General features: G+C 44.6%; 1 long non-coding RNA gene across 3 annotated transcripts; it reads left to right on the top strand.

Moving 5' to 3' along the window:
* Positions 1–1690: 1690 nt before the first annotated feature.
* On the top strand, positions 1691–5627 carry LOC123110156 (uncharacterized). 3 transcript variants are annotated; one of them, XR_006453180.1, is made up of 7 exons: positions 1691–1909; positions 2004–2302; positions 2788–3026; positions 3133–3851; positions 3945–4400; positions 4496–4784; positions 4890–5627. It is a non-coding gene; the product is annotated as an uncharacterized lncRNA (long non-coding RNA). The 3 variants fall into 3 exon arrangements; XR_006453178.1 differs by having other exon boundaries at positions 3127–3851; XR_006453179.1 differs by having other exon boundaries at positions 1733–1909; positions 1970–2302; positions 3127–3851.
* Positions 5628–8245: the final 2618 nt, after the last annotated feature.

The following is an 8245-nucleotide window of genomic DNA, read 5'->3' as shown; positions in this document are numbered from 1 at the left end:
GAACCAACAACACCTTCAAAAAAAAAAAAGTCAACAGTACCACTGCACCTGCGCTGCCATCGAAAAGAGAATGTTGAAATTATGTGTCCTACAACGATATTAATAATTCCAACTTCCAAGTCCCTTGCCGCCGGTCACAGATCTCGGAAGACTCGCCGCTATCGACCAGGAAGAAGATTCCGCTGTAAACTCGCTAAAATCAATTGGCTGCCGTACGATTAACTAGGCCGCTTACCGTCCACGCGACCACGCCTGCGCCTATGACTGTTTCTGCCTCGTCTGTCTCTTGCTTAATTAGTTGCTGCACTAATCTCTCAAAATCTCCCGCAAAAAAAAAAAATCTCTCAAAATCATACGGAGCAAAGCCGGACCACATCGTTTGCAAAGTCAAGTACTCCTACTAGTCCGCACGTGAAACCAACACACAACAACCGGCGGAATCATAAGAATCCGGAAAAGCAAAGCATTATCCATTAATTCTTTATGCGCATGGATCCAAGTACTAGTACCGCTTGCTGTTACTCCCTCCGTAAAAAAAATATAAAAGCGTTTAGATCACTATTTTAATAATGTAAACGCTTATATATATTTCTTTTTACGGAGGGCGTATTTGTTTGGATTTCAAATAGGCGCACAAGTGATCACCCACGTATCAACTCCTCACTGGATTTATTTGTTCTACGGCTGGAGGGAGTTGTTGCGTCACCCTGAGAACAGAAGTTTCTGTCTCGATCCAAGCTGGCGAAGATGCTTCTGTTCTGACGCGACCGCCGGGCGCTCTCCTCCTGCTTTGCGTACAGGGGCCGACGTGTCTGTAAATAATTATACAGAGATCGGATTAAAACGGCTTCCGTGATTCTAATTTCTACAGTAGAACTCAATGACGTATTTTGGAAATCGACGGAATACACAAAACCTAACCAGGTCTTTGGTTCTGGCTCGTCGGAGGAATTCTACTTGGATGCCCACTGAAAATAATTAAATCTATGGATGGACTACACGAAGCAAATAATTATATACTGAAAATTACTAGTGGGGCCCACTTGTCGGAAATCATGTTGGTGTATCAAAATGCTCGACTAGACCTAGCTGCAACAGGTTACACCAATACGTGGTGTTCTGTGCAAAATCGGCACCAACAGCTCGTGGTTTCTGCAATTTCCTCTGACAGAGCATGGGGGTGCGGCGTGTTGATGCTTGCGTGGCCGTTGTTCGCAATACAAAGAGAAAAAACTGTGTTCATGACATACTTTTCTCTAAATTTGGCCTGAAGTCAATGTTCGCAAACTTTGATCAACCTTATAGAAAATATATCAACATTTACAATACAAAATTAATACATTATGTGTGTGATGAATTGATTTTTCATATTATATAACTTACATTACTGTAGATGTTAATATTCTTTTATATAAATATGGTTAAATTTTATTAAGTGTGACTTCAGACAAATCTTATATGCAGAGTGAAAAGGGCCGGAGTTGTACTCTTGCGGAAAAAAATCTATACAAACTCCAGTTTAGAAGTAATTGAGCGCGAGCTCATATGCTCACGATATCGTGTGCATCCGTATGGGCGTTGGGATGTGGACTAATTCTTTATATGGTGCGGGTTGAATTCTGGGAAAAGGAGAGGGCGAGAGAATACGTATGCGCAGAGTTGTGAAGTGGGCCTGGTTTTGGGCGGCCGTCAACATACAACGCACTGAGCCGTGGGTCAGAGCCGCTAGTATCTGATCCGTGGCTCAGAAAGTTTTCTTTCCGTCACAGGATGCCAGGCGCGTCATCAATGCAACCCCTGGCTCCTCTGCCGTAGCGCCATAGCCATTTTCGCGAACAGGAGAGAGGGACCGAGAAGAAGAACAGGCGACCCGTCGCGCCATGGCGTTCCTAATGCAGCCAATCCGCAGGTACGCCGTTCCGATCCGATTTCTTCAAGTGCAAAGTCTGATTTGAAGTTTGTGCGGCAGACTGGTTAGTTCTCTCTGCTTTGGATGGGCATAGATCTACGAATTTTGAGGAGGTAGGAGAGAGCATGGTGTCGGAAGGTTCGCCGGCAGTTGGGACAAGGCGAACGGCGGTGGAGGTGGCGCTGCACGACGGAATAGTTTTGAGCGGGGACAAGCGGCTCTGCCCGCCGTCAGGAGCGGTAATGTTGAGTGGCCAAGGACAAATCTGCAGCGGTACGCCGGCGGCGACTATGAGCGGCGAAGAATGAATATGCAGTGCGGTGCAAGCAGCAGCGGTGAGAAAGGAGAGCTCGCCTCCCACATCTGAGCTGTCCACGGGCTCCTGGTTAAGAGGTGAGGGGAATAGAATTTGAACACCATTAGTAAAAATTCAGACTGTGTATGGTTTGGCATTCTTGCTTGATTTGTTTGCTGCTGGAAAAGGACTGTGTGATACGAATTGGTGTGGTTGCTGCTTGGTTTTGCACTGTTAGTTTGATCTATGACTCCCGTATGAATGCATGGTGTGTTTTTATTTAGAGTGGAAGCATAACTGCTTACTGCTGCCCCTCTAAGAAATTGTAGTATTGATCTTTCAGGATGACTACGGGCATTCACTGATTTTTACAAATTCCCTGCTAGAAATCCATCGTTTTATGTATCAGGGACAGTATTTTGAAATGCAAAAAATGTGATTGGTGCATTAGAATGATTGGCACGACCACGTTTGATCCATTATCAGTTTCGTTTTATGTAGCATTTACTGTAGTGTCAGCAAAAAAATAAAATTGATTGGTGGATTACAATGATTGACATAGCCATGTTTGATCCATTATCAGGTTGCGGATTGGTGTTGCTGGCCCCAGCAAGGCGCCTTGCGCTACCCGTATTGTTCGCCGAAAAGCCGACGGATAATTTAATCACTGCAGTGCTGGGTACTACCTTTGACTCGCTTGGATAAGCATACGATTTCTACAGCTTGTATTCCTGGGAGAAAGGATTTGGTATAAGATATGGTAAAAGCCGGCTAAATGTGGAGAGGATGAAGTTCATGCAGGAAATTGTTTGCGGATGTTTGGTAAGTAAATCTGTGGTCGATATTAATGTGTTTGTTCATAGAATTAGATGAAGATTTTGCGAAGCATATGATTTATGAATCTAATATTTATGTTTACAAGGAAAAGCTAGTGTGGAGAACACAAGGTCCTGTCAGTGTGAATGCCGAGCGTTAATAAGGCTGTTATGGACAGAGGACAATGGTTGGTATATCGCAGAGCATCGAGAGAGCCATAACCACTCGCTTTCGCCAAATTTCGGTGAGACAATTCACTGGTCATCCCACAAGCACTTTGATGTGTACAGCAGGGATTTGAGAAAGCATTTGCGGCAGAATAATGTCAACCTAGCTAAGGTGTATAGCATAGTAGGCATATTTTTTGGATCGATGAAAAATGTGCCATTTACGAAGAGGTCTTTGTGTAATCTTTGCGGCCAGATTAGCAGGGAACAATCAGATGATAATGTAAGGAAAACAATGGAGGTTTTTGCAGAAATTGGGGCAAAGGACCCTCATTTCAAATACAGAGTTCAGCCTGACAAAGAGGGTGGGATCAAGAACCTTATGTGGGCAAGCGGGAGCAATAGGTTGCAGTACACATTTTCCGGTAGTGCATTAACATTTGACACAACCTACATGACAAATTTGTATGGCATGCCTTTCAGACTATTTGTTGGTGTGAACAACCATTTTCAGAGAGTGATCCCGGCTGGATTGATTGTGCGTGGCGAAACTGTCGAGAGTTTCAAATGGGTTTTCTCTGAATTTCTCAGAATCATGGGTGGCGCTGCACCAAAAAACTATACTTACTGGCAAGATCTTCATTTCATTGCTGTTATTTATATGGTGGTGTTTCCGTAGTCTAAAAAAATATGATTGATATTTACTTTTCTGCAAATCGTCATGACTGATGGATGTCAAATTTTGTTTGGTTCACAGACCAGAATCGGGCTATGGAAGTGGCGTTCAAGAACATAATGCCAGATACTATGCACTGCTGGTGTAAGTGGCACGTGCTAAAGAAAGTCAAAGAATCGTTGGGCCTCTGCACACCAAGAAGAGTGAATTCCGAGCAGAGTTCCGCAAAAGTGGTGAATCACATGCTGACGGTGGGTGAATTTGAGAAAGACTGGGAATTGTTGCTTGCTAAATACATGATGAGGTCGCATCCATATATGACGAACCTATTTGAGATCAGGGAGAAATGGGCGAAGCCGTATTTGAAAGGAGTGTTTTGTGCCAAGATAGCGAGCACGCAAAGCAGTGAGTGCGAACCATATGTTAAAGAATTATGTCCCTCCAGGATGTCCAATGCTTATGTTTCTTTAGAAGTATATGAGGCTACTCTTTGACAGTGAAGCGGAAGAGAACTATGAAGAGAAGCGAACAAGAATTGTGAGTATTATTTAAGTATGCATTTCTTGTTAGATGTACATTCAATTTGGAATATTATTTCTGCATTGACTGGTTGAACTTGTTTTGTGGTTCAGGGGAGGCATTTGTTAAGAGCAAACTTGGCAGTTGAAAGACATGCTGGAAAGATATATACAAGGGCCATGTTTGAGGAATTTGGGCATATATTGTATGAGTGTCGAGTTAACCAAGTGGAAGAAATTGAGAAACATAAGCTGTATGTTGCAATTCACATTGAGGCTGACAAAAGAGAGAAGTGGTGCAGGGTGTCATATGAGGTAAAAGTTGCTAGACGGAGGTCACGAGTTTGAATGTGAATGCGGGCAGTTTGAACACATGGGGCTGCTGTGCAGCCATGTGTTGAAGGTGAGGAAACTTATTTGACTTACTGTTGTTAACATAGAGTGCTCATGTGTTCTCAACCGTATGTTCTTCAATTAAATTATTTAAACTGCTGCTGTTGTGTTCCAGGTCCTAGACTTCATCCGAGCTAAAGAAATCCCAGTTAAGCATTCAGTAAAAAGGTGGAGAAAGGATGCTTGAGATATACTGCCTACGGACCTTGTGCAATATCAGAAAGAAGACATGCATAAAAATCCATTCTCATACAGACACTTCACCATATATATACATGCGATGGAGCTAGCCCGCTTGGGCGATACAAGTGTGGAGGCATACAACCGTTTTATGGGGCTATTCAAAGCAAACCTGGCAGAGATGTTGCCAGATGCCGAAGGGAGAGATGGCCTTGGTCTCGAGGATAGGCTTGCTGATAAGGGAGGTGCTGTGAATCAGGTGGCATCGTCCATGGCGGCCGAAGTAGTGAACAATAGTGGTCAGTATGCCGGAAGCAAGGCCGGATAAGAACAACTTGCCCAGACCGAGGAGATGTACCAAAGCAGCCGAGGAAGCCGGCTAGGTATAAGAATTGCGGAGTGGAGGGTCGCCAGAGGAATAATTGTAAAAGGCAATTGATCTTAGGTTAGCAGGTGGAATGTAGTTGCTGGCTGATCAAACTAATGAATTATCTGTTGACATGTTCTCCATAATGGTTCAGTGTTTCGATGTTCATGTGTTGGGGTGTAAGCTCGATACTTTGGTAATGCTGGTGGAACTGAAACAAGTGCTGTATGATGGGTGAAACATGCAAAATCTGTGTACATTAGCTGGAAGGCAGTCTGTAATTTCCCTTGTTATTCTCTTGGTTCATGACATGTGACTCAGGCTTTTTTTGCTGAATCTGAATTTTGGTCTGTACTATGCCTGCAATCTGGACAAGGGATGAGCGGAAGGGCGTGCCCATGTTGCGAGGAAGAAGCTGAGGAGGACATGGCCGCCGATATGGTTTCTTGCGAGCTTAGATGGGATGAGAGAGGAGGAGCAGGAGGAAGGATCGAGAGCAGGGTGAGGGGTTGGTGAGGCACAGTAAATAAGGTAGCGAGTGGACAGTGGCCGTTAAGGCTGTAAGGCCGAGCCCATGGCTCTTAAGATAGCAGTCCATCTGAGCCGGTTCACGCGGGACGGAAAGGTGGCATCATGTGGGATAGGTAGGTGGGTCCAGGCACAGACATAGTCTGTCATATACTATTTGGAATACATATGAATATACACACTGCGTCACGAATCTTAGCGACACGGGATGGCTCAGATATCCAGTGCATCTGAGCTCGAGCTCAGAATAGCACTTTCCGCACTTTGACAAATATACAACAGTATAATATACTAGTACTTCAGACATACAACAACATAATATACTGATCACAATACAATAGCACAATATACAAACTTGACACACATCTGACCCTAGCTTACTTCTCAATTCGGGGGAGCGGACGACCAATATGTTTCACTTATTGAACGGGGTCCATGGTCGGTCCATGACACCTGGACGTTGAAAGCGTCCTTGGGATGATCTCGTAGTACTAGTACCTATGGGGCGGAGGAGTGGGACATGGACCCTGCCTTAACGATCGCCACCGTCCTAGCATATATCACCGTGACGCCGACACCGAGCGTGACTTCAAACCCCGACATGCCGATGGCGGGCCTTCCTACCCAGACACCAAGCGTGACTTCAAACACATCGTTGAGCACCACGGGAAGCTGCGGGATGTTCATGATGGGCCTTCCTACGGCAAGCGCTTGCCCAATATTGAAGAGCAGGGTTGTTATGTTCATGCGCGAGTCTAGTGGCACGACAAGTTGCGCAACACGAGACGTCATTATTCAGAACCAAGTCGGACTGCAAGTTGTTTTAACCATTCGCCCTGGATGGTGAGCTATCTCAAAAAACAAGGGGTTGTTTAGCCAAGCACAAGTATGCGGAGCAAATCTATTACTGAAGGCATTGAAAAGAACGATAAATGTTTAAGAATATCATCATAAAAGCATCACCTTTTGTTCCTCTGCAACCACTTTATAGCTTTAACATAAATCCACAAAATCTTTGTAGCTTTGATGGTGGCGGTGATGCTCTGTAGTGCCCCCCTCCCCCCGAGATTGCTCCCCGTTGTGGATTCTCCTGGTCTCCGAAACGTACTCCGACTGTGAGAACGGGGGTCGTAAGAGCATCTACAGCCAGACTTCCAAATTGATGAGACGGACACAGGACCACTGACTGGACATGAAAGAAGGAAAAGAAATGACCCAACCAGGCCCCTCAAAGCCTCCTTAAATAACCGGGTTGTCCGACACTCCACATATTGCCCTCATACTAGTGGTTGGGGCGTCACCCTGTGGCGCCGCTTGAGAGGAAGCTGTGCGTATGTTTTCGTTTAAAATACAATACATAGAGTCCTCTCCTTCGTCTAAAAAAACATCTCAGAAAAAAATACTCACCTTCATAAAAAAAGGCAAAAAAGAAAAAAAAAGGAAAAAATTACCACCGCAGCCTACCAGCGAGTGTCACTTTGCATAACCCTTCATTTAAGAAATACCAGAGGTCCTCACCTCCGTCTAAAAATAAGAAATACATATAAAAAATAATCCACACCTCCATCTATTTTTTTTCAATAGAGTTCTCACGGCGGCCAACCAGCTTGCGCCACGTGGCATAGCTGATTGGCCGCCCTTCTCGCGTAGCTTAATGGGTTTAATAATATGAGATGAGTCTGAGGAGCACACATGAATGTTTGGTCAGTGGTCTCGCATCCGTCATATAGAATTTGACCCACCATAGAGCATATCTTATTATTATTATTTTTCTTTTTCTCTCTTCTCCATCAATCACATGCATGTGATCAGACGCATAAAAAAATACGGCTGCGTGGACGCATAAACAAGGAGTCAAAACGGACATGTCCGGACATTGATCCAACACGTCCTCAGACGCTTGAGGGGACAAATTTGCCTAGTCCAGTTAATAGACGCCCTAAGGCCTGTAGTCGTGGAGGATTGGAGAACGGGGCCATGAGCGCTCGGGCTCGCGGCGACGACAAGGAGCCGGAGAGGCGTGCCGAAGCGGGGGACGCGCCTCAGTAACACGTGACAGCGGTCACGAACAGACGCGAAGCGAGTTTTTTTTTCCTTTTTCGTAACATACGAAGTAAAAGAAGATCGACAGGAATCGACCTTACAATCTGCCGCTCCTAAACTCCTCTACCTAGCAAACAAAAGCATCAGCTGTCGCTGCTATACTGAGAGGCCCGAACTATTTATCCACTCACAACAGCGTCGAGATTTGAACGATTCTTTAAGGGCAAACAAATAGTAAAAATGTGCAGGTCCGAACAATTTGTAAATCCCTGACTTTTAAAAAATGCGAACACTTTTTAAAATTCTGAATAAACTTTAATTATTTTTTTCTGAAAACACAACCAATGTTGAGT

This window comes from Triticum aestivum, chromosome 5B, assembly GCF_018294505.1.
Source record: "Triticum aestivum cultivar Chinese Spring chromosome 5B, IWGSC CS RefSeq v2.1, whole genome shotgun sequence".
Lineage (NCBI taxonomy): Eukaryota > Viridiplantae > Streptophyta > Magnoliopsida > Poales > Poaceae > Triticum > Triticum aestivum.
The sequence above is the reverse complement of the archived record's forward strand: the minus strand, read 5'-3'. Positions and strand labels throughout refer to the sequence as shown.